General features: G+C 40.6%; 1 long non-coding RNA gene across 1 annotated transcript in view; it reads right to left on the bottom strand.

Moving 5' to 3' along the window:
* Positions 1–1,590: 1,590 nt before the first annotated feature.
* Positions 1,591–27,160, bottom strand: part of LOC116474569 (uncharacterized) — a 169,255-nt gene continuing 143,685 nt past the window's right edge. Inside the window, exons 3-4 of the long non-coding RNA XR_004249710.2 lie at positions 4,079–4,262; positions 1,591–1,665 (exon numbers count right to left, since the gene is read on the bottom strand). This is a non-coding gene — a long non-coding RNA (uncharacterized LOC116474569). The remainder of the gene's footprint in view (positions 1,666–4,078; positions 4,263–27,160) is intronic.

The raw sequence follows: 27,160 nt of genomic DNA on the forward strand, positions 1-27,160 counted from the left end.
CTTGCAGGCAATTTTACATCATAAATGCCAAATTAACTGCTGTTGATTATGTTACTGATCATTCTTGCTATTTTATAACAAGAATAGTTACTGATATAAAAATCCCCATATACCAGATATAAAAATAGAAAAACTTGAAACAACAAGAACTTGAGTGGAAGGTGGGAGAGCTGGGCGAACAAAAGCCTGTTTAATTCCGAGTTATCCGCAGTGTAATTTAGCTTGAGAATTGGTTTGGCCTTAAGTAGAATAACAGAATCTATTTATGACACTTTTGTTGTGCTTATACCTTTCTGTGTTCCCTGTGTTCTAATGGAGAAAAAAAATTGTCAGGGTCCTTAAGAGTCTATGACTTGTATTTTTGCAGAAAATACGATTTTAGTCAGGGGCATTTTAAAATGCTTTTGTACGAATGTTCAATTTTGCAATTTTATGGTATGTAAATGGATAAATATTGGTAGTAAAGCATTTGAATCTACATGGTCTTTAACTTGAAGTGTGTTATTTGAAATTTATTGCAAATGTATTTGGAAAATGATTATTGAGGCCTGCGAAGGCCCATTAAAAAGTGCCTGTCTGTGCTATATATTCAGCCTTTCCCAAAGTCAGACCATGCCTCTTGTTTTATCCAGTGACATATGATATAAATTTCTCTTTAGATATTGTAACTACCACCTTTAGACTCAAACACGGGTTATGACAAAAAATAAAATTTGTCATTTAACACATTTGTTGGGAATTTATCTTTGAGCTAGATTAAATTGTTAACTAAAGTGTCAGAATTATTTATTACAATTTCTACCACTAAAAAGTGTGTGCTTGTGTATCAATTAATAAATGGTTCAAAATAAATGAATTTATAAAAATAGTGACAGTGTATTTGGTTAAGACTTCAAAGGGTTTTAAGCAGTAGAAACCTGCATCTTAGAATCAATAATTTGTGGTTGTTATTACCTACAATTTGTCTTATTATCTGGTTTATTTTTTTCTTAAAATTTACCAATTCATTCTTTAGCTTTCACATTAAATTATTTGAATTAATTTTATGTATATGTCTACAAACTTTTGGGCGATATTTTAAAAATATCCCATCAATAGATAATTCATCCCTGTCATGTGGATTAACCTCCAGCCATCTCTGTAACAAGAGTCAAGGATTTCTACTGCACGTGGTTTAGAGTCTTGGGTTACTCACTTGTTTTTTAGTTCCCTGGGGTGGCTCTACTTGTTTCCTGGGGCTACATGTGTTTCAAGCAGTCAGCGAAAAAAGAAAAAAAATCAAATAAAGTTTGAGTGTCACCTGTGACGATATATCTATGAACACGGGTATGGAGAAGAGCACCATTTTTGTTGCTGTTTCCAGAGTCAACAGAACACCTCGCCATCACTTTATCACACTAATTCAGCAATCAAAAACCCTTCCTCAGCATGTAAAATTGTTGCATCAACTAAGTCATTTCACCGCTAAATTAAAAGCAGATTGTAGACTCTTCCGTGTTGACAATTTCCAAAAGAATTCATATCTTCACATTTTAATAGTCTGAGTTTTTAACATTATGACTGAACGTTAACAGCAGGAGAGCCGGTAAGGTCTGATGGCACGGAGCAGGAATTCAGGAGCCGGCCCTGGGAAGCACAGATGGATTGAAGTCAGGCTGATCCACACTGAAACAACAATCACCCAGCACTTGCCTTAGGAATAACAGGAAATTATTATGACGCAGAAAAGTATTATTCCTAACGATTATGCCTTTACAATAGCTAATCTGTTAAAGGATATTGCAGATGGTATCATTTGCCTAAACTTCACAAATATAAATACATTTCGACCTATTTTTAGAGAGTAATTCATTGTATTATAATCATGCTAAAATTTAACTGGCATTGAAATGGAGCTCAGCTACTGAATAAAAATAAAACGTGAGGTTCTACAAGACACACACACACACGCCCTACAAACATACACACGCACGCATGTCTTCTTGAAGTAAGAGTTTCAAGGTCAAAACATACTTTCAAAATTCCGAGGTCAAACGTATTTCTGGAGTCAAAACATACTTTTAAAACTGTGCTATGATATTGAAACAAATTGTTTCACAGGCGTCAAAGCAGGAACAACCATTTTGATATTTGAACAACAAGCCAAATTACAACAGCCAAAACTTTGGAGTAGAAAGATCAGATTCTTGGATTTCACTTACTCTTTGCCCTCAAAAAGCCACAAGCATGAAAAAAAGCAACGGAAATATTTCCTGGTGCTATGAAAAGGGAGGCATCTTGCTCATTTTAAGGGATTAAAAAAAAATCTTTCCACCGTTTTTATTTTTCTATTTGCCTGCATCTTCGACCTCATCAAAGCGTGTTCTCTGTTTCCGTCATTTTGAGACAAGCACTAACTGTACTGTCTTCTGTACTCTGGCAGAGATAATGTATCTGGGTTTCCTTAGTGATATTTTAAACACATTTTTTTTCTGTCCTCCCATACAGAGCGCATACTTTTGGTGGAATTCCTGTTGTGTGGGAGACCAGCTTAGTTCCATTCACACACTCACACTCCCAGATGTGGCCCCATGGGTTTATTCCTATCTCACTGTTTCAACAGTCAGACGTTTGTTCTTCAGGCTGCTTGCTCCAGTATCCTCGTCAGACAACCGCAGGGAGCCTTTGTGCATTTATTTATTTATTTGCTTGGTATGCTTCAGTGTTTTGAGGGCTTTTCTTCCCTCGGAGTAAGTTAAAACTCTGCAAAAGTTTTTCTCCAGAAAAAGGGAGCCAAACTGCCCCTTGATTACTTGAATTGTGTAAATGAGAGATGGCAGGTGTCGGGGCAGGGCAGGTGGCAGGGAAAGAATTGGAAATCATTTGGCATCCAGGATTGTCACTTATCATGCCGCTGTATTGAAAAATTACAAAATGAAACTGAAAAGTTGGGCAACAGAAAGAGGATTATGTTTATTTTCACTACCACTAAACTTTGCCACTATAGGTTGGTTTAATTAACCCGTGAGATGAAGTGCTGAACTCTCTGAAAAGACAAATGCTTTCAGAGGTGCCTCAGACATGAGAAACACAATAATATTTATATTTCTTTTTGACTGAGGAAGGTCACTGTGGTGACAGTTTCAGGAGGACACCTGTATTATTCTCTTTTGTCAACAGGACTTGGAATATGAACAAAACATGCAGTCACTTCCCACCAGGATGTGTCCTTCTGGACATCAGCACACGTGCAAGATGACAATTTCAGGCAAGAATTTTTTCCTCTAATCTATGATTTAATCAGTTGGGTGTCTGGGAGTGGGTTACAGAACATTTCTGAAGTTAAAACTTGAATGTTTTTCAGTGTGGCTGGAGGTGAGGGCAGGGGTCCAGGAGACTCAGGCAGCAGCTGCACAGCTCAGTGCCTAAGTGAGCCCTGTTCTTAGGAGAATTAACTGAAAGCTTAGGGGAAGATATGGCTCCCAGGAAGATGGGTGCTTAAAAATGAATACTGTAAATGTTACTCAGCATACAATTGATGGAAAGCCATCACTCACAGGAAGTGATCACAGTTCTTTATTATCTGGGCCCTGTCACTAATGAAACATTCAGTGAGTAGAAGAAATCAGCTCCCTTTGAGTTTACGCTTGTCATGATGGCTCTGTGTTTCCTTCATTCACAGCAATCACACTTAAAATGTTTACAATCTCAAGACCTGAAAAACATGTCCACACCCTTGAATTCGTTGTAGTGACACGTGAGGTCAATGTTATCCATCTTCATTTATTAAATAAAGAATTATAGTCTGTCAGAAGATAATTCCAATTCAGATCTTCAAGAGTTCATGTTTTGTTGTCCTATTGTACTAGAGCTATTTTTGTAAAACACACATCTTTAAGCTTTCAGACAGAATCATGAAAACATAAACTTATCACACACAACAGCATAATATGCAATGCAGTGCAGTCTAAGATATACGCATTAGTGTCAATTTTTAATTAAAAAACGCTGAACTTTGTTTAAAAAGTTTTTTTTCCTGGCTCTGGAGAAGGAAATGCTTTCCTGGAGTAAAACACAGAGGATAAGGTAGAATTCGTACCTGAAGTGCCTGTAGGAGATTCCAACGTGAATGAATTTCACACGCTTTTACAAGCTACTTTCTTCTCCTGTCTTTTTTCAATCATCTTAGCAGTCATTGTTTATTTTCTGGAGATGAGTAGTTTTTATTTATACTAGAAAGCCCATAGTTTTTACGTAAGTTGTCTTTCATTCTTGGTAAGACACTGAGAAAAGGAGAAAAAGAAAACTTTAGAGCTAGAGCAATGGTATAATTGATTGAACGTTACGTGAACTGTCAAGATCAGAACTTTCTCATACTATCTTAGGAATAAAAATATGTTCTGGTTAGTAATCCTCACCAAGTTTAGAAGGTTAGAGGTGACTCAGCCTCCATGAATGTGGTCTGGTCTTATTTTAAGAAGGGCTTCTGAGTCATGTGGAGTTGTGTCAAACTATGTGTTATGTTATGTTATTTTAAAAAGACAGCTTGGAGAGAGGAAATTGAACTATCTTTTTTTTCCCCAAAAACTCTGCCCTTTAATAGAAGAAAAGGGCAAGTTATTTCCCACAAATCTCACTCTATGTAATGTAGCCTAGGATGTATTTTTACCACAGATATATTCTTAAAGTAGTTTGGCATGACCTTACTTACAGTATTTTAAGTTTGTGACTTGAATTGTTTTTGCTTAATATTTATCCTTAGATGTGGTCGAATGCACTGTTCATAACTGAACATCTTGATTGTTCACCTATTCGAATTGATAGCTACACAGATACATGTACTATTTTTATCAGGATTCAAAATGCATAATGTTAAGTGAACTTCAGTTTTCTCAACTCAGAAACGTAGCAATAGAAAAAATCTTGCCTATCTTCCTGAGTTGCAATAACATATAATAAAATCCTTGAAAATACATCAGATAATGATGGGTTCATGATGGCTCACGTTGACTGGTAATGCCATGGCTTACAATTGAGTATGAAATCTGCACTGTGGCTCAGCTGAGGGAAAGGCACATCCAGGTGGGTGAGCAGGTCTGCTACAGGAACTCACTCTTGCATTCTAACTTCCCTGAGCCTTTGGGTATGTTTCTCGATGTTATACCAAGAACGTTCTGACATTTTAACCTCAAGTCGCGTAGGTCACCTCTGGGTCCATGATTCAGCCAACCAATTGAGAAAATTATTAGTGCCATTCTTAGCCCCTCAAGCTAAGACACTGAATCAATAAATCCACATCAAAACATATACCATGATACAATTGTATATTATTTCCATCTTAATCCCACACCCTTAAGATACATTGTCATTCTTATTTCCCAGAGTTTGTTGATATTAATTGGCAGATCATGCAACTCTTTGGATGTGTATCATATCCCATCACAGGTTTGAGGCTTGAGTCAACTCTAGGTCTAAAAGGAAGAAAAAGGAGTGGGAGTAGAACTTAATGAAGATTAGTACGGCTTTCAATGCAAGTACTAACGGGCAGTGGTGGGCATTGGAGATACTTCAAGAAAAGGGAGACTAACTTCTTCAGGCAGGGCTGCAGACTGCTTCTACTGGCCAAGAAGGCAAGGGAAGCTGTCAGAATTAAGGGCTCTAGGTTTCCAGATTAATTAGAATTTGCTCATACATTCCCTTCCCAAACCTCAGAATCCCACTCCTTCCCAGTAAATGTCCTACATTTAATAAAAGAGACTCTATGAGGTTTGGAATTCAATTTTGGCTATAATTCAGCCACCCACAGGATGAGACTTTGGGTTTCCTGTTCAAAAACCTTGGCTCTCTGGCTATGGGAGATAGGATTTCTTTCAGGACCAATCTAGAAGCTTTCAGGATCCTTATATAGAACTTGATCTTGGTATTTAAAGCCCTGAATTAATCATTTTTCTTTCCCAAGTTCTCCAGTGTAGTTAGAACTAGCCAACCAACACGATTATATTCCTCATTTTCATTAAAATGGTCAAACTCAATAAATTCTTGGTCACTCAGATGGGCACTTAATAAAAGATGTATAAAAGTGATAATCTGAGTCTCTCTTTCTTTCTTTCTCTCTCTTTCTTTCTTTCTCTCTCTTTCTCTTTCTCTCTGTCTCTCCATCTCTCTTTCTTTCTTTTTTTTCTGACCTTCTCTCCATCTAATGCTAGGAACTACTTACCCCTCTTTACCACTGTGGATAGGGTACTTAGTGCTTTTAAATCTAATCAGATCAGAAAACCAATTCCAAACACACACACATACGTGCGCGCGCACACACACACACACACACAGAAACAACTCAAAAACTGTACCCTTAAGATTCCATTCCTCTGAAACCACCCTTAGTACCGAATTCTGTGTAACCAGAAACATAGCAACTCTACAGATTTGTCTTCAACTATTTGACCTTACACAACATTGGGAGCTGGTTAAACCATCTCTGCAGAGTTGCCTTTGTGTCTAACGCTGGACTTTGAAGTCCATAGACTGGACATCTGGGACTAAAACATGGGTATAGGGTGGAGGAGGAATGGTGAGCTGGGCCCCAGAAGCACAGGTTGAAGCCCGAATGACAGACTGAGCCCATGTCAGTTCTCGTCACCTCCGCCTTTGCTTATGTGGGTGCAGAGGATGGGACTCTGTGTCATGGAGCTAAACACACACACACCTAGCCCAGGAATCAAAGAAGCTTCAAAATGAGGGAGCTGCAAGTTCAGCTGGTGCCTCCCATCAATGTCTGCAGATAAGTGACAATGTATGTAAGATTTTTTTTAAAGGCAATCTGGACAATACAGTAAAACCTCATCTCTACAAAAATTTAAACATTAGCTGAGCATGGTGATGCATGCCTGTGGTCCCAGTTACTCAGGAGGCTGAGGTGGGAGGATCACTTGAGCCCAGGAGGCAGAGGCTGCAGTGAATTGAGATTGCTCTGCTGCAATCCAGCCAAGGCAACAGAGCAAGACCCTATATTAACTTGTTTTTTTTAGAGGAAAGGCTGCTCCTCCATTTCCCCAGGCTAAATCTTCCACAACAGTGGCTACAAACATTAAGAAACATAGGAAAGACAATCCTTGAGAATGTAGTTCATTTGAACCTAGGTGCGACCCTACAAAGTTATCACAACACTCTGCTTTTATTTTCCATTTTCTTTTGCAACTTTTTATCTTTCTCTGCCTTCCAAACTTTCCTACTGCAATGCAGAGTATATTCTTGTTTTTCTTCACATTTATTTTTAGGACGCAGCTATAGGGAACGTTGATTAAATGTCTGAGGACTTTCTTCTAAGGTTTTCTAATTGCTTCAGCAAAACTGCTTAATGGCTATTTTCAAGTCCTCTAGAGGCATTCTTAAAAACCAGCACACTGCTATCAAATTCCACTTGCTCTTCCACGAAGGTTTGCAGAATATTTTTTTATCTTATCATCACCATCCTCAACAACATTATTGTTGAGTAAAACATGGCACACGTGGCCATGAGCTGCACATCTAAGTTTCTCTACTGACCTTCTGTGATGAATACGATTTCATTGTCAAATAAGTAATTTAGGGATCCTTGTCTGTTTCCTGTTCTAATCTCAGGGGTACTCACTACGTGATGAGTAACACAAGAGGATGAGATGAATTATTGCACCAACGTAGTTTAATTTTTAGTTTAATTTTGGTTGTCACTGCTTTACTGGCTTGGGATTGGGAGAGCAAAGAAATAATGAAATATGAGGTTAGAGAAGCTCAGGCTTCCCATTGAAGGTATGGGAGGAAAAGAAACCTAAGAAAGAAAGAAGCTGGGCAAACATGGCTCCATGTACCCTGGGCTTTCCCTTACAATGGTTCTGCTTTGAGGATGAACACACACAAGGGTATGGCATGGGAGAGGGCATGGAGCAAATGTCTAAGTTACGATCAAATAAAAATGCAGTGTTGCTTATTCAGGATCGACAAGTAAATACAGTGGGATCAGGATTACTTCTCACTGCCAGCATTTTGATGAAGAAAGGGTATTCAAAAATCTGCTTCTGTGGAGGTAGAATTTCACACAGATTTATGTTGCCAACTTTCACTTGATGGAAACTTTGTAGAGACAATGCAGAACCTCTTCTCCGGAAGCAGATTATGTCAGCGGGACTTTAGTATGTTGGTTTAGGGAAAGGCAAAAAGTGATGGTGTTGAAATTTAAAAAAAAAAAAGGGGGGGTCCCACACAGAAGGTCCCAAACTAATTGTTTAGAAGATGATTTTGTGGCATGGCATGAAAAAAGTCTGGATGAAACATTTTAACTTTCTAACGTTCAGCACCTTCGTATCCTATGATGAAAATCTCTCTCCCTTACGCTCATCAGTTCACTCTTACCTGGACCATCCTCATTAATCAATGCACCCACATCTTCCCCATTTAGTGAGACTCCCAAATTCTGCACGTCACCTTCAAAGAGCACATCACATACAAAGAACAGAAGCTTGCTTATTAATTTAAAGCTGATTCAAACTTCCCCTTAATACCCAATCCGGAAGGTTAAGACCGATTGTAAATGTTAAAGTGTGTTCAGGAAACATGGTCTTATTCATCAACTCAGGTTTCCTCTGGGTTCCTGAGCAAGGGGGAAATTGCCTGGCCCTGTGCATTAGCTCTTTCTCCTGCTTCACGCTCCTTGTATGTCCCTGAAGATGTTTCTTGTCATTCTGGTTGTTGGACACCCTAGTGACACTTGATTCCAGTTCTCTGAGTGGTGAGTTCAGTGTATTCTCATGACTTGGTGGTTTAGCTGGACTCTATCTAATGAATGTTAGTTAGACTCATCTAATGTTAGGCCTTGTGGTCAGTATGTACACCCTGGCGTCTGGATCCGACTCCATTCAGTCCTCAGCCAGTGCAGCTCTCCCTGCAGACTTTGGCTGGTTTGTTGAAACACCTTCAGAAAAGCTCCTTGGCTCTGTACTCAGAACCCTCCTAATCCTTTGGGCAAAGGAAAACAGTTGCATTGCTATCATATTGCAGACACCCTGAGGGTGCCTCAGGAAAGATCACCCCAGGCTCTCCCCGCCTCACCAAGCTGCATGCTCACAGATACTGCATTGTAGGTAACGACAGCAGCATCATAAGTGGGTAAGTGGGCACCCTGTTCATCGGTCTTCTCTCTCATCCCAGAGAGACAACCTTTCCTCCTAGCTGCTGCTCAAAATCCTTCCCCTTCTGAAAGAGGGTCGGAGAATGTGTGCCCCAACATTGCCCTCTTCTGTCTCCATCTCTCGTGCTTCCACCTTTCTGTCCAGGTGTTACCCTATTTCTTATCTCCTCCTGTCCTCTGGTGGCTTCTGCTCTCCCTCTTTCCTAGAGCTGGGGTGATTGAACAGTGCCAGAGAACATGTTTCATTGAGAATATACAGGAAAATATATTAGTTTAATATTTTAAAAACATATCTCTATTAGGTCATTTGAAAAAACAACAGGGAAACAAAATCCCTCCCTACTTATAGACCCATCTTTCCCCTGTCCCAGGAAAGTGTCTCAAGAATATAGACTGTATACTGCCGCCGTTTTCTGACCAACTTCTCACGTCTTATTCCCTCAGCCTGACTGCCACCCCCTTAACTCCACTGAGATATTCCTGACCACCAATGATTCCCAGGCCAGCAAATCTAATGACAAGTTCCATGCATCTTCCTTAACTGTCAAAGAGCATTTATACTACTGATCTCTCCCCACTTCGTGAAACACTTATGTTTTCGGTTTCAAGTAGGCGACCTGAACTGATTTTTGTCTGACATCAGTGACTTAGCCTTCTCAGTCTCTTTTATTTTTATTTTTTTTTCAGTGTCATCTCTAAACATAGATCAATCTGTGTTGGAGTTACTTAAGTGCAGGTCATCTTCATATTCACTCTAGACTCTCTTCCTATTCACTCCCACAATTCCCATTGTCAACTCAACATCAGTGAAACCCTAAAATATCAAAGTAGCACGACAGCTCTGCTGAAATTGGAAAACCCGTATCCTACTGCACACCTACAATCTCCCCGTGATGCCACTGGGTCATTCCCATCTCAGTTACCATACCTTGGCCCAACCTGCCATCATCTGTTGCCCCAGATACTGAGAAAGCTATTAGCTGTTATTTTTGCACCCATTCTAAGAGTCCTCTAAGAACCTCTCCATGCTGCAGCCAGAAGGGTTTTTCAAGATAAAAATGGTTTTTCCATGACCCTTTTCACTATTCTAAAATCCTTCTGTTTTTGTTTTCCCCCTTTCCCTTTTTTTCTTTTTCTTGAGACAGACTCATTCTGTCACCCAGGCTAGAATGCAGTGGCACCGTCTCAGCTCACTGCCATCTCCGCCTCCCGGGTTCAAGTGGCTCTCCTGCCGCAGCCTCCCAAGTAGCTGGGATTACAGGTGCCCAAAACTATGCCTGGCTAATTTTTGCATTTTTAGGAGAGACAGGGTTTCACCATGTTGGCCAGGCTGGTCTCGAACACCTGACCTCAAGTAATCCACCAGCCTCGGCCTCCCAAAGTGCTGGGATTACAGGTGTGAGCCACCACGCCCGGCCTTCTGCTCTTGTTTTTAATAGTAGTCATCCTAATGCATGTGAGGCAATATCTCACTGTGGTGTTAATTTGCATTTCCATAGTGATTAGTGATGTTGAACAATTTTTATGGGTTTATTGGCTTATTTTATGCCTTATTTAGGGAGATATCTATTCAAGTCCTTTGCCTACTTCTAATTGGGTTATGCGAGTTTTCTGTTGTTCTTCCTTTGTCATATTTTGAAAGTCCTAAAATTAAAAATTAATTTAATCTGCATTGTCCCTGCTCAGCAATAAATTACTTTTGCAGTTTTTAGATACCATTGCTGATAAATGTCTTCTATCTAAAAGTACATAAAAGAATGTCATATTTGTAAATAGCTCTTTCATCGTGATTCTTTTATTTTAGCTCAAAACGTTAAACCACTGTTTTTCTATGGTCTATGGCAGGCGTACAGGGATAGTGGAGTAGTTTCCTATTCTATTGCAGATACACAAATCCCAGATAATTATTTTTAGACAGTTTTGGAAGTAACATTTTCTTAGAATGTTTTCCGTACTTCTACCTATGGTAGAGATGCAAAAGGAAGGGCTTATAATGGAACGATGGGAGCTAGCAAATAGGCTTGAGAGTATCAAAGAGGTGAGCTTGGTGGAGGAGACACTCATTTCTCTGCACACATCAGTTCCTCATTCTTCCTGGTCAGAGGTGTCCAGGAAGACTGTAATTCCCAGCTCCCTCATGACCATGGGATCCCGTTCTCATCAGGAGACTATGAACACCCATGATATGCTCAACTTGAATCTAAAAGACCTCTTTCCTTCCTGCTACATGTAAGTTGCAAAGATTGGAGCATCTCAGGATAATGTGTTTTGAGGATGTTGAGCTGCCCAGGTTGATTATAAATAAAAATTATAAGTTGATACCTTCTGGATGGACCTGCCTATCCACCCTAGACTACCACTGGACAGAGAAGGAAACTTCTATGTGGTATGAACCATTGCATTTGAGGTCAATTTGTTAGAGTAGTTTTTTTTTCTACTCATATGTGCTTGTTTGTTTCTTGTTTTAGACTTGCTTCAGTCACTTCTTTGCAGGTCGAAATGCCATTTATTTGTAGAACTGAGTAAGGCTCACAGGGCAGGGGTACAAAACAAAACAACATAGCAAATCTTATGGTAGGCATTCTCCATGCCTCAAGAATTTATGCAATTTTTTTTTTCTAAAAAGTCAAAAGAATTTTTACAGGAAACACATAAATAATAAAGTATATAATAAGTGCTATTTGAATAGTATTGGCAGTTAGGGTTCTGGAACCCTAACAGGAAGCCTACTTAGGACCTTCTAGAAAGTCAGGGCCAACTTGAGAAGGGAGAATCAAAGCTGGAGTGGAGGCTTCCAGGAGGAGAGAACTTGAGTCCAATCTGAAGGGCGGTGAAGCATCTGAGGGAAGAGGGACTCACCTGCACCTCAGCCAGGAGGGGGTCGTTCTCACCACCATCCTCATGGAATATGCTCCTCCCTTCTGTGTTTCCCCTAGGACAGGGGTGAATATTCCAGGCTAATACACCAGGCATGCCACTCCTGTAGTTACGTGTGAGACCACAGAGTAGCAATTCCTTCATGATGTGGGGCTTGCATGTGCCTCTGCATAGCACAGTCTTCCTTGCTCTTATCTTGCCAGGGTTTTCTTGTGCCCACGGGGATCCTTGCATGGTCCTGGGTCTAGGTTATGTGCTTTCCACACAGAAGCACCCTGTGCTCCCCGCCATAGCCCTTGTAGCATAAGATTTCAGTTTCCGGTTAGCTGAATGTATCTTCTATGGAACTGTCAGTCTTATGTAGGCTTTGTCATGCCTTTTAGCCAAAGAATCATTCCCAATGCTTAGGATAATTTCTGGAATAAAGTAGTCTCAATAAAAATATTTTAGATAAATTAATACATATATATGAACGCTTTGGAAGAGATCAAAATTGGGACAGAACTGCATTGAAATCTATCCTATGGCAGATGGTACTAAGTATCTTTTCAGAAACGTGGACATTTTAAAAATTATAAGTTGTTCTGTTAGCAATATGTGGTCACATGGGAGTTCGTTAAATTCTTTAGTCTTTTTTGGGAGCTTAAAATATGAAATGAGTTCACAGAGGTGGAGTGGTTTCAAGCAATAGAAGACCAAGATTCAATTGCTTCGTATTTCCCCTCTGAGAAGGAATCATTGATCTCTAGTGGAACTATCAGAGTCCTGGAAAAAAATAAAAAAGTGAATTTTTAAAATAGGGCTCACTTTTAGAAATACTCTTCCAAAATGAATCATGCAGTTTGGCCTTTTCATGTGAACTATTCTGATGCAATTTTCCCCATAAAGACACATTTTGTATTAGAAGCAGCCTCTCTGTTGTGGGATTTAGTACCTTGGGAGGCTCTGTTGGTGGAATCGCTTGCTAAAACTCAGCCTCACCTGCTCTGTGTTGGATGGATGTATAGACAGCTCTCAGCCCTCATTTTCTTTGAAAATGGAGAGATAATTTACTAAACTATGAATCCAGTGGATTATTTCTTTGGGCACTGCATAGCAGCATCTAGTTAAAAAGTTGAAAAATAGGTAAGAGTTATTGTCCCATCCAACAGCAGTCCCTGTAACATTAGGGGCATCTCCTATATCAGTCGTTCTCACTGTGGTGTGATTTTTGTGACCCTTCCTTCCTCACCAGGGAACATCTGGCAACGTCTGGAGACTTTTTTTGATGGTCTCAACTGGGACATTGCTGCTGGTATCTAGTGGGTCAGGGCCAGGGATGCTGCTAAACATCCTACAGTGAAGAGGGCAGCCCTTCATGACAAAGAATGATAAGACCTCAAAGTATTAATAGTCACCTGGGTGACAGATGCAGTGGCTCATGCCTGTAATCCTAGCACTTTGGTTTGGGAGGCCGAGGCGGGTGGATGACCTGAGGTCAGGAATTCGAGACTAGCCTGGCCAACATGATGAAACCCTGTCTCTACTAAAAATACAAAAATTACCTGGGCATGGTGATGCAAGCCTGTAATCCCAGCTACTCGGGAGGCTTAGGAAGGAGAATTGCTTGAACCTGGGAGGTGGAGCTTGCAGTGAGCCGAGATCGCACCATTGCACTCCAGCGTGTGCGACAGGAGCAAGACTCCATTTCAAAAAGAAAAAAAAAAAAAGAAAGAAAAGAAAAGAAAAGAAAACAAACAACCAATAATCACCTGGAAGGTGGAGAGACCCTGTTCTGAACCCTGATGAGTTTCTTTCACCCTCACTAAGTGGAAGAATCTTGTCAGAACCTGTCTTCCACTTGGTTTTTGCCCATGTCCGTTCAGTAAAGACCCTCCCAACTCTGGTGCCATCCCACAAACGACGCGAGAGCCTGTGGCCCCAGTTCAGTGGAAGGGCAGGTCCTGGTTACCCATTTTTGTCCCTTCTTGGGTTCGAGGATCCCCAGGGTGGCTAACCCACCCATGTGCAGCTGAGAGAGGCTCATGTCTCCGGCGGGAACAGGATACTGAGAGAAGCTGTTCCTAGATGTGCATCCTGTAGACTAGCGATCACGTTTCATCTCCTCAGCCCTGGGATCTGCAGCAGTGGTTACAGAGGGAAAACATTTGTCTGAAACTGGATCTGGGGCTGTGGTCTGGAGTGGCTCACTCCATTGGTACCTTCTGAAGGTGGTGCTGGAGGCTTGAATTCTCTTCTGTCAGTAGCTACGGAAAATCAAAGAAGGAAATATCAAGTGGCCTGTGTTTTCAGGGCCACTGACTCTGTGATTCCCGCTGTCTAGCCTTCATGAAGCCAGGCGGTCAAATGGGACACACAGAAACTCGAATCAGTGAGTCCTTCCTCCTGGCCTGAGGCCCGAGCTTGATCCCACAACAGGGAAAATTCTGGACCTTAGTAATGACTTCATTGTCAGCCTCTGCTCACCCTTGGAAGGAGATCAAAATTAAGTCACTCAAATTTTCATTTCTTCTGTTTGAGTAACTGTAAAATGGAAAACGATTTTTTAAAACTGAACTTGTGGTGATTTTTTTTTAGCTTAGCTTTAGCTAGTTGTTGAATGTTTAAGCAATGATGGCAAGTTCTAATCTTATAAGTGATGACACAGCAAAGTAACATGAGAAGGGACCCCTCTTCCCACTCTCAGGACGAGCATGACGTAAGATCTACACAAAGGAAGACATAAACCAGGTTAGGAATGTATACTCATATCTTAAAACATGTATCCAAATTATAACTTGTAAGCATCCATTTTTTTCCCTAATTATTAGCTTTTATTTATTAGAGCAGGTTTAGATTTAGAGAAAACTGGAATGGAAAGTACTCAGGGTTCCCAGACGCTTCCTCTCTCCTGCTCCAGCCTCCACTATAATGGACTCCTTCCATTAATGTGGTGTATTTGTTACAATGGATGAGCCAATATTATCGATGATACATCATTATTAACTAAAGTCGATAGTTGACGCTGGGGTCCAGTTTGTGTTGCACATTCCATGGATTTTGATAAATGCATCCTCTGTTGCAGCATCATACAGTGTTGATTCCTTGCCCTGATAATATCCAGTGCTCCACCTGTTCAACCTTCTCTCTCCCTCTCCACATCCAATCAACCACTGAACATGTTGTCTCTGTGTTTTGCCTTCCATTTTCTTTTCACTTACAACCAGATCTGGTGAATTCTGTTTTCATGAGTGATGACTCTTGTACCCCTCTCTCTCGTCCATCCACTTCCCTTTTGCTACTGTCTCACCTCGTGGTCTCGGAGCCTGGCTCGAGAAGAGACTAGAGGCTGCTCTCATTGCCTCCACCTTTTAGTCTAGTTGCATATATGGTGGTCACTTGGAAACACAATGCCATCATATCTCTTTCTTACCCAGTGATTGTCATTGTCCCTCTTGCTCCATCAATAAGCTAAGACTTCACAGTGACAGAGGACTCTCATGAGCTCATGTTTCTGCAAACTGCTTTCTTCTTGTCTCCTCCCTCTCAGGGCCTGTATCCTCAATCCCCTCCCCTTTCTCCCAACAGTCCATATTTCCGTCATGCATGCACATTAAAATCTCTCACATGAATGCATTTTCTTTTCTACACGGTGAATGCTTCCTGCCCATTGGGTTTGCTGCTGGCTGGTATGTGAGTAGCACTGGCTGCTGTAACAAACATACATCAACGTTCCAGTGGCTTCCTACAACAAGAGTTTTATTCTTCCTCATGAAAAATTTCAGACTGCATTCCTGGTTGGCAGGAAGCTCCCCTCCACATGGTGACTCAGGGACCTAATTTTGTTCCTCATGGCTCTGCCCTGTCTTGTACATGTTGTTGGTGAAGTTGATAAAGGAACTTAGAAAGCCATTTTCTGTAGAGGCGTAACCCAAGTGATGCCTATCATACCAGCGCCTATTCCCTTGGTAGGAATTTATTCACACAACCACCTCTATTTTACAGGGAAGCAGGGAGACTTAATGTAACTCTGTGCCTAGAAAAGAGAGGTCAACTGAGGATTTCAAGTATCTATCAGTCTTAAGTGAGTATAGAGAATTCTAGATGTAGAAAACTAAAGAAAACAGAGACAGAGGAACAAAGTAGGTGAAGGTTGCAGAGTACGGAATGAAGGAGCTGGAAGTGGCAACGACATTCTACACGAAAGGATGGGGTAGTTCCTCAATGCAATTGAGCAATGAGTTTCTCTTTGCTCAATGCAAAGAGAATAGATGAATGGAAAATCTATTCTCTCTGAAGACCTGGGGTTGAGATGCTGTAGGTTTCTGTGTTGACCTGGGTGGTAATTATGCAGGGGTGTTCCCTTTGTGACAATTCATCAAACCATTCACATAATGTGTTGCCTTTTCTGTAGGTAATTTTTTCTTCAGTGAATAGTTTAATAAACACAAAAAAGAAAATATGGTCATCTTATCTTTGGACAGTCTCTCAAATGTTTTATAATTAATTAAATTCTTTAACTTATATATTTAGTTGGCCTGTTTTTTCTCTGAATATGCTTCCAGATATCCCAGGTCACAGGAATTTCCACTTATATTTGGGTTACAAAACCATGCTGATGCACACATTTGAATTTTGTTGCTTTACTTTTCCTGGTTCCCTTTCCCTAGAGTGTTCTCTTTTTTTTCTCTGTAGCTGAAGTCAACCTATTAATTTTAAAGTATTTGATTAAACAGAATCTTCTTTATGAAGCCCTTCCTGGGCCTTCCATGTGGAATTGGCCATTTTATTGTTCATGTTCCTATGGTACAAAGCACATCTTTCATCTGATCCTACAGCATTTTAGTGAACTTCTTTGACTCCAATTACTAGATAATAAGCTCATTTGATGCTAGAGGTTATGCTTAATCATCTTTTTATCCCAAGTCCCCAGAAAACATAGCAAATGCCTAATAATTCGTTGAAGGAATGTGCAAGTGAATGGAAATGTATGCAACTTGTAACTGTGTAATGCAATTTTCAATCATGACTTAATGTTTGTCACAGTTTACAGTAAAAACACATTATTTTAAATGGAGAGTCTAATATCATTTAAATATTCCACAGAAATAAAGATAGTTTTAGGTCTCTGGTTAAATTTTTTAGTAAATTAGGGATGAAATAACAGATTTCAAAGACTCACTTTTTAAATAGTGTTTTTCGGTCACTCAATGTCTATTTTCCTACTTTCTACTTTTAAAATGGCAGCTGCACTTTTAAATTTATATTATTTCCATCATAAATAACAAATGAGTAAGTTCTTACTCATTTTCTTGCATCTCCTGAATAAGAGTTATTCAGTTAACCACGAATATCAAATTATAAAAACCTACAACCAGCTAATTATGTTTTTTTCCTTTTGTTTTAAAGAAAGTACTCAAATTCAACTTTAATTTGTGGCATTAATTTATTATAGTGGTGTGGCTGAGGTAATGTAAACAGGAGAACTTTTCCGCCTTTCTTTCCTTTTTTTTCCTTATTTTTCCAATTGTCACTACACATTTCTTCATTTAAAAGGTGCTGCAAACACAATCTTCATTTAAAAGGTGCTGCAAACGCAAGCTTCCCTCATGAATGGCATGTGTTAAATGTGAGATACTCCGAAAGAGTTCTCACATGTCACTGCTGTACACAGTAAAATACACCATCACGAATGCATTGATTTAATAAAAGGGCAGAAAGTGAACGAATGAATCGGTCAACTCAGGAACCTGGAAGAGCAGAGCTGTAGCAGGTGCTGCTCTCACCCATCCTGCCCTCAGCTTCCGCCAGCAACGTGTGCATTTTCCACCCTGTGCTCTGCTGCTAAAGGGCCTTCGTCAGACGATGGCCTCCTCCAGGAGGGCTGTTCTTCTGCTTCCCTCCTAGGACTGAGCTCTTGACTCCAGGAGGAGCTAAGCACACAGTGTCACTTGCTGTCCTGCTCTCCCTGCAAGCTCAGGCTAAGTCTGTGGTTGCACTTGAACCTCCCGCTGTTGAGTGTCCTCACTTCCTGGCCAGTTGGTTTCTCCTGGAAGAATTTATTTCACAAACACTTGCACCCAAACTCTCGTCTCAAAGTTTGCTTCTAGGAGAACTCGACCTGAGATGGAAACGTACAGATAGAGTCTAAGGAAAGAAAGAAATGTAGGGGCACAAACTTAATGCAATTGAGAAAGAGAGGCAATATGAGGAATTCACAAAAAGAAGGCAGATGAACGTCTGCAAATCTTAATAATGAGAACTTCTCTATGATACCATGCTCAGTGGATTGGGTGTGGAGCTGGGATAGATGGGGACTTAATTCTGATGACCTGATCATATGAGCAGTGTCTAGCAGAGCCCAAGGTCAAAATCCTTGAGGAAGATCTTTAGAACCACAAGTGGGTTTCAGCAAATTATGAGCTCCCTAGATGAAACTCTTATGAGAGGACAGTAAAATAGAAGGAAGAGAATGAAATCATGCAAATGCAGTGTATTACCAAAGGCTTCAGGGTGTGAGGTAAGTGGCTGGGTGTCTATATTTTTCACAATAGACTTTTCTAAGGTGAGAGGATTTTTTATTGTGTAAATATTTATGTTCCTTTGTTTTTGGCAATGCTTGCATATAAAAGGTGTACAAGAAAAGTCAAATACATGAGAACTCAGTAAGAATGGTCATAGAATCTGACTTTATTTTCTATTAATTTTTGTTTCTGTTGTGCTGGAAAAATAATATGCCTTTATATGGGAATGAGAAGGGAGAAAAGTCATTATATACCTTATTCTTTTCTTTTTTCTTTTTGTTTTTTTGAGATAAGGTTTCATGCTATTGCCCAGGATGGAATGCAGTGGCACAATCATGGTTCACTATAACCTTGACCTCCTGGGCTCAAGTACTAGGCTCAGTAGCTGGGACTGCAAGTGCATGCCACCACAACCCGCTGGTTTGTTGTTGTTGTTGTTGTTTGTTTGTTTTACCTTCTTTGTAGAGATGAGAGTCTCACTGTACCGCCCAGGCTGGTCTCAAACTCCTGGCCTCAAGTGATTCTCCTGCCTTGGCATCCCCAAATGCTGGGATTACAGGTGTGAGCCACGGCACCTGGCCTTATATTCCTTCCTGTTTAATTTCACAGGGACTGAAATCTACCCTCTGATTTCAAACAAAGTCCCATTCTGACATACAGAAATAGCAATTTGCTGCTAGGTATATATTTAGAAAGAATAAAATCTCCCTTTTAAGGTGAATGAAAGTAAGCTTTATCTTTCAAGTGATGGGAAAGGAGGTCCACGCAGGTGGATGTGAGTGTGTCGGTGTGTGGTATATATAACATCTAGTGGCTACGACGGTGTGATCCTAGGCATGTAAAAAGAACCCCTTCAGAGCAGTTGCCATATGGTATTTTCTGCAAATGGTTAGATGCTTTTGAATATTTAAAATCTTCACTCTAAAAATAGAATTGGACATCTATCTGATAAGGTGGTTATTTCATTTATTATCAAAGGTTAAGTAAACATTTTCACTAGGGAAGTCACTAAAAAAAATCATCTCTCAGAGAAAGGAAAATCATTCTTTCCAATTTAATTTTATTCCTTTTTGCGACAGGAGGGAAGGCTGGGATCCACTGGGTTGATTCCAGGGACTGTCTCTGGGCTGGGGGTAGAGTGGTAAATAGTGGATGCATCTCTTTGTCTTCCACAGTTTGAAGGATGCCAGTTGCCAAATATGAAATATTTTTAGTTTCAGGCCAGTTGCTACTGTAGTCAAAAGTTCTAATTGTTCATTTATCCACAGTCTTCTGGGTGAGGAAAAGGGCTGAATGGGAAGAGAGAGATGACTTCTCTCGCAGGGGTCATTGTCCTTGACAACGGTGCACGCCCAGAAGAGACAGTATGACCACTGCAGTAAGACACCTGGGATCAGGTAAGCACAGCCACCCGGCTGTTATTGTCATGGTTGTCATCATGACTATTATTACTATTTGTTAGTATTTGTCCCCAGTGCCATGAGGCTGCTTTCTCAAGCAGCAATTTCTTTATTTCAAAACAAGTTTCAGTGTAATTCACTTCACTCACAAGGGTATTCTAGAAACAAGTGAGTTGCTTGTTGCCCTTTTTAGCTGACACACCGAATAAACCTTGACACTTTCCCTTCCTGGTTTCTCCCTTCCCCTCGCCATCATAGCAGGACGTTGCTTCGAAATGTATTATACTGACAGTGAGCAAATGTGCAGCAGTAAATATTATGGCTTCATCTAATGCTTCGACTGTGAAAACAAAAGACAGAAAATGTAGTTCACATAACAGATACTGAGGGCAAAAACTATCGGTACAGATATTCCACATGGCAACTATTACACATTTCATGGAGGGCTTATTTATGGGAACATATTATGAGTCATAGCAATTCATAACATGGTGTGCTATGGAAAATTCCATTCTCCACTCCAACTAAATAGTAGACACACAGCACTCATTTTTGATTAATGAGAGTCATAAACATATCCCACCAGGTATAATACAGTAGTTTACAGCTCTAACCTAAATTGACAGATATATTTTTTTCTTCATAAAACAAGAAAAATGGGATAAGTAAAATTACTGCAGTTCTCAGCAGGACAGTTAACTGGCTACAGCCAGGGCAGAGGCAGTGCCATTACCCACTTATCGCGATTTCAGCTCCTCTGGCGTCATTTATTCATTACCTATATTGTGGCATCTTCATCTATTCTATAAATGTCTTTCTAATTTGAATGAAGATAATGCGCTATCTGTGCTTGTTAGATATGGCATAACGCGGCTTGTACTCACTTTAAATCTCACCAAGTCAGAGAGCATTTTTGCATTTGAGATAGAGCTAAAAATATTCACCCATTAAAATAGTAATCATCATTAAAATTAGCTCACTGATTTGGCTGATTAATTTTTCAGTAACAAGTGTGCTTTCCGAAAAGTTTCAATTAAACATTTTTTGACAAAACTAGATTTTCAAATCGTAAGAAGAAAAAGATAATTAAAGAAATAAAAATAGAAAATTTAAATCTACTGTAATTTTTAAAAGACTAAAAAATTCTCTGACAAAAATAAAGAGTGAAGAGGATGGGGATGGTTGCTATTACTAGAATGTAGGACTGAGTTAGTTTCCTACATTTTCATTTTGGGGCTGTGATCATCACACCTTGCAAAGGTTGTCTATTTTTGCCTGTATAGAAAAAGTACAATCTAGCAGACATAAGTATTCCAGGGAAGAGGGCCTCTTTGATGAGATTTAAATCTTTATTTGCAGGAGTTCTATTTTCAAATGCAACAGGCATGGTTCAAGTTCAGAACAAGGTTGGAAATCTGTCAAGGTGCAGCTTTAAATGCAGGGGATGAAACCAAGGATGGCTGCTTATAAGGCAGTCGTTGGTACTTTTTTTTCTCTTTAGAATCTATTTTCGTTGAAGTTAAAGACATAAGCAACTTTTGAAAATTATGGCAGAAGAAATGATGGGTCTTTCTTTCTTTCATTCTTTGCTTCTTTCTTTTTTTTTTTTTATTTTTGTTTTTTGAGATGGAGTCTCACTCTTTTGCCCAGGCTGGAGTGCGGCGGCATGATCTCCGCTCACTGTAACCTCCACCTCCTAGGTTCAAGCGATTCTCCTGCCTCAGTCTCCTGAGTGGCTGGGATTACAGGCGTGCACTACCACATCTGGCTAATTTTTGTATTTTTAGTAGAGATTGGGTTTCGCCATCTTAACCAGGCTGGTCTCGAAATCCTGGCCTCAGGTGATCCACCTGCTTCGGCCTCCCAATGTGCTGGGATTACAGGTATGAGCCACCATGCCCGGCCTTTATTTCAATCCCATAAGAATATCAATCTGTACTGTAATCTTTAAGAAAGCAGACTAATACAAATGTCTCTGGTTTTAAAATAGATACGCATATTTTAAACGGAGAATAGGAATATTAACTGTAAGACAGAAACCTGTTAAAAAAAGAGGTATAGAAGATAAATAGTAAAAGAAAGGTATAATGTTCAGCCATGTTAAAAATAATGTTTGCATATAATTTGGTACTAATTAAAGCAATTAAATACTCCTTAGGTGTGAATATTTGATGTGACACAGTATTTGTAATGGACATATGTCACAAAGCAGTAGTGATGTCCGGCCCATCACAGATGACAAGCAGTAGTGATGTCCAGCTCGTCACAGGTGACTATCGGAGAGTATGTGTCATGGGAACCTCTTCTGACCTTTCTCATCTAACGGGTGGCAGCAGACCTCGAGAGAGACAGGGGCTCCTGTCAAAATGATCTGGGATATGACAGGCAAGAAGGAGAGCAGTTAACCCAAAGATTTCCATATTTCCATAGAAAAATACAAACACACACACACACATTTATTTTCTTTTTAGAGAACACAGATAATGTGTAGTTATATATTTCTGTATTTCCAAACATTAAGCTGTAATGGAAATCAGCTTGTTTTAATAATGTAATTTAGCTTAATCTTCGATGGAGCTTTAGTGAGCTATTTTCTAGAATTTTTAGAAAATAAGTCATTTGCTGTTTATGAGTCTGATTACATAATATCTGGGCCATTTGAATTGCAAGAGATATTAAATCAAAATGTTTATAAAAGGTTATCTGTGTATTCTATGACACAGTATGTCTGAAATGGCTAGCATTTGAGAAACAAAGATGTCCTTATTTGTCTCCTTTAATTTGAAATGTAAATTTAGTTTGGTTTAAAGTGGAATGCCATAGATAACTATCAGAATAAAATAATGTGTGTATTTGTGTGTGTGAGGGTGTGCAGATTGGTAGATAGATGATAGATGATACATAATAGCTATACAGACAGATGATAGCTATATGGACATTTAAAATACCTAAATTGTCATATATTGTCACACCTTGATTCCTCATTACATCCAGGTGCATATAAAAATAAAAGGTTTGAGCTATTTTAAATCCTGTGTGTATGTTTGGTATTTCCCAACATTCACCTTTGCCCTCTTGCTAACTATCTTTCCTATAGTAGCCAAAGTGATTTAAAAATAAAATACAAATGTTTTAGGCCTTTGAAAGGGCTGGCATCACACTTAGAACCAAATCTAAACTCCCGGCTACAGCCTGCCTCTCCCAGCCCCTACGCCATGACTGCCCCCCACCCATCCCAGCTCTCTAAGCTCCCGCCCTAGACCCCACTGGCTTCCTGCCAGCCTTAGGATACAGGCTCCTTCCGTTTCTTCAGCCTGAGATAGCTACTCCCTGGGGCTGGTCTCTGCATGCTGGCTCCTTCTAGCACTGCTGGGGCTCTGCCTGACCTCCCACAGACTCCTTAACCAGCTCTGTGGGCTCTGCCCAGCTTCTGGGGAGTTGCATCCTGGCTCAGGGCATCTTCCTGGGGCTTGTAGGCCTCCCACAAGGGAGGTGACTGCCGGGTGGGTGTGTGAAGCCCAGCTCCCTTCCCTCCACAGCAAACTGCAGAGGTAGCATCGTCACCAAGCATCTGAGCACACAGGCTGAGGCTGAGACACCCTGAGAAGCTGTCCCTGCCTGGCATCTCTCGCTTCCCTCTCTTGACCCTTGCACTGCCAGATTGGCTTCTCCTGGAAGCAGTTCTTTAATCAGTCGCTTACAGGTGAGTCCTCATCTCAGCGTGTACCTCTGGGAAGTCTGAGGCAAGACAAATGGCAGCTCCAAAGCCACCTCCAACCTCCTTCCAACAAAGACAGCCCATTCAGGGACCTAGCATTCATTTCAAGTCCAGGGACCCCCAGGATCCCAAGCATGGGGTCCCTGGGATTAGGGGCACTACCTCCAGCCTGGGCTACATGTTTTATATCTTCTCTGTTTATTCCCTTGATGAGACTTATTACTATCTGTAATTATGCATCCTTTGTTTATGTGAATATTGGTTTCCTCCAGTACATCACACTCTCTATGGAAATAGCAGCTTCATTTGCACCCTTCACTGCCACACCTTGGCTGCCATGATGGCACGCAGGGAAGGCAGGTGCTGCTGGCTGCTCAGGGCACAAGAAACTTGCTCCCCAAGAGGAAGATCCTGCTTCTCTTCACCGGATTCTTAAATCCGCATTTCCACAAGCTGCGTCATTGTCTCTGCTGACCCTCAGCTTCTCAGCCTATCCTTGTTGCCCTGGCTCCTGGGGCGAGCAGGGCTGGTGGCTGCAGGAATTTATGAGGGCATGTACCTGTGAAGAGCGAACAGTGGTAGTGCCTGATGGCCAATTTTTGAGATGCCTAAAAGCTTTCCCAGGGCACCTGGGTACGACCATTAGGAAAGGAGCATGCATTAAAGGAGTGTGGTCCTTTTCTAGCTCAGCGAGGAGATTTACTTCCCCTGGTGGAGCTGGTAAAAGCACAAGCACCCTCGATAAACCTTGAGGAGTTCAGGTGGTTGCCCAGGGAGTGGAGCCTGGTGAGGACATTTCCGTGGAGATCAGGCTCCGGAATGTCTGCTTCCTAGCTTTTTCTGGGAGTGGGGGATGCAGAAAGCAGAAGTGAATGGAACAAGTTCCTCATGACCTTTCACCGTTTGGCAAAGGTGTGTGATAGAATATGCAGAAGACTGGACCAGGCAAGGTGGTTCATGCCTGTAATCCCAGCACTTTGGGAGGCTGAGGCAGGAGGATCACTTGAGCCCAGGGGTTCAAGACCAGCTTGGGCAACAAAGTTAGACCCCAACTCTACATATATAAGAAATTAGGTGGATGTGGTGATGAGCTCCTGTAGTCCCAGCTACTCGGGAGGTTGAGGCAAGATGATTACTTGAGCCTGAAATGTCAAGGTTGCAATGAGCTGTGATCATACCACTGTACTCCAGCCTGGGTGACAAGGCAAAACCCTGTCTCAAAAAACAAACAAACAAAGAAACAGAGGATGCAGAAGAATGGATGTCACATTTAATTTTTAAAAAAATATGTATCTTGTGAGACATTTAACTTAATGATTTATTAATTCAAGAAATCTTTATTTAGCACTTTGTATGTGCTAGGCCCTGTTCTAGATATTGGGAGCACAGAAGTGACCAAACGCAGACATATTTTGCCTTCCTGTTTGATATTCTAGTTGGTTGAGAGAAACAATAAATGAACACTTGGAAGGTTGATGGGTTGGCCAAAGTGAGAGAGACTGGACTTGGTGGGGAAGCTTGGTGGTGGTGGCAATAAGCTTTTAAGCAAAGATTTAAATAAAGCAAGGAAGCAGTCCATGCAAGCACCTTCAGGAAGTGTGTTTCAGGCAGAGACACGGTGGGTGAAGGCTCTGAGGCTGCAACAAGCTGAGGGGGAACAAGAAACACTAAAATTCTCTGAATTCCAGCAGAATCAGTCAAACCTTAATTATGGCACATCAGGTACTTTCCCTTAGCAGCCAACAGAGTAAAAGGGAGTTGGTCTACGTACATAGATGATTGCTTTTGAGGTGGCACTTAACACCTGTGTTTCCATCATACCCCAGTGGTAGACTAGAAAATGGCAACAAATAATAGAATTTGTGTTATTCTCAAAGGAGCTTTTTAATAAGTTATAGATTCATCTGAGGGAGTACCAGACTATTGGGTTCTAGAGATTGACAGCAACAAAGAACTTATGCATGAATCTTCTTAATAACAGCTAATGTAGAAACAGAGGAAAAAATCATTCTCACAATACAGATAGATTGGAAAGTAATCATTTATAGTCAACAAGTATTTATTGCATAACTAAAAGATTCTATGTGAGAGTACTACATGTAATGATTTTCTGTGAAGCAGTTAAAATACAATTTGTTCCTCTAAGAAGGAAAACAGGATATATGCATCTGTGTTCACTGCCAAGCACACTAAGGCTTTTGCTTTTAATTCATAAACATTATGCAATACGATGGCATACAATAAAGTTCCTCTTTGTTTAGTAGAGCTGAGGGTGTCCCAGTTGGTTGCAATATATATATTTAATAATTAGATTGTGTATGTGTGCACAAGTGTGTGCACACACATATATGTGTGCATGCGTCTGCATATATGCACACACATGAGGGTGTGTGAGTGGGTATGCATGTGTGTGTGTGTATGTGCACCTGTGTGAGTGTGTGTGAATGGACATGCTTGTGTGTGTGTGTTCATATTGTGCAATCCAAATGCCCTGCTTTATGCATCTGTATTCAAGACTCAAGTCCTGCGGGGACAGAGTAACTTGTTTTCAAGAGTGTTTGGCACGGCATCCTGCAGATGTGGGAACTTAGTAATTGTGTGCTGAGGACGATGATTAGGTTGATGACAAATTTGTGTGTTGAGTAGAAAGCGCTTACTGATTAGTTTCTGGAATTGTTGCCCAGTTTTAAACAAATGGGGTTTTGCTTTTTATTTTTTATTTTTTTTTGATTCGTGGGTTCTGTCATGTATGTAGTTAAACTATGAATGCTGCATTAAAACGAGTACCTTCTCATCTTCCTGGAATATGCGTGGGCGTCTTGCAGGGATTATGAGTGGACTCTGAGCCTTGCACTTCTCCCGCACCTTCTCCTGTGTCCTAGGTATGGCCAGGTCCCAGTGAAATTTAACTTTTGGGTAAAGTTGCTGTCTTAATCAGCTTGGATTTCAGACAAATGTCTGATGGTAAAAATTTAAACAAAATAAGAAAAACAAAGAAAAAATAAGCTTACTAAAACCAAATAAAGTGACACATGAGACACTGAGAAAATACAATGGAGACTGGGTGTCCAGGATCGAAAGACTCAGTGTTTTACTAGCACTTCCTATGGAAAAGCCTTCATTAGATTAGACAGACAAATTTGATTCCACTCTATTGAAATGATCAAGAGGTACGTGCAAGACTTCAGGAATCCTAAGTGACGTTTAAAGCGTTTTCAAGCCGTGGGAAGATCTGGCGTGACTTATTGTATTTGAAACTTAAGAGCAATTCCAAAGGCAAACCCAGCTCAGGGAAGACACATTGTTACTTGTACTCAATAAGTAGATGCTAAGAAACACAACATGCTTCTTACCTCAAGGCTGAGGTTAAGATGGTAAATTGAGTTTTCAAACGGACAGTAACACAATGCCCATCACAGCTGTACCTAGACCCGGAGCCTGATAAAATCTGCCGCTCCACCCCCACCACGCCACCGGTCTCAGCATGTATTTGTCTGTTTTCACACTGCTGATAAAAACA

Source organism: Hylobates moloch, unplaced genomic scaffold (assembly GCF_009828535.3).
Source record: "Hylobates moloch isolate HMO894 unplaced genomic scaffold, HMol_V3 SCAFFOLD_2, whole genome shotgun sequence".
In the NCBI taxonomy this organism is placed as follows: domain Eukaryota; kingdom Metazoa; phylum Chordata; class Mammalia; order Primates; family Hylobatidae; genus Hylobates; species Hylobates moloch.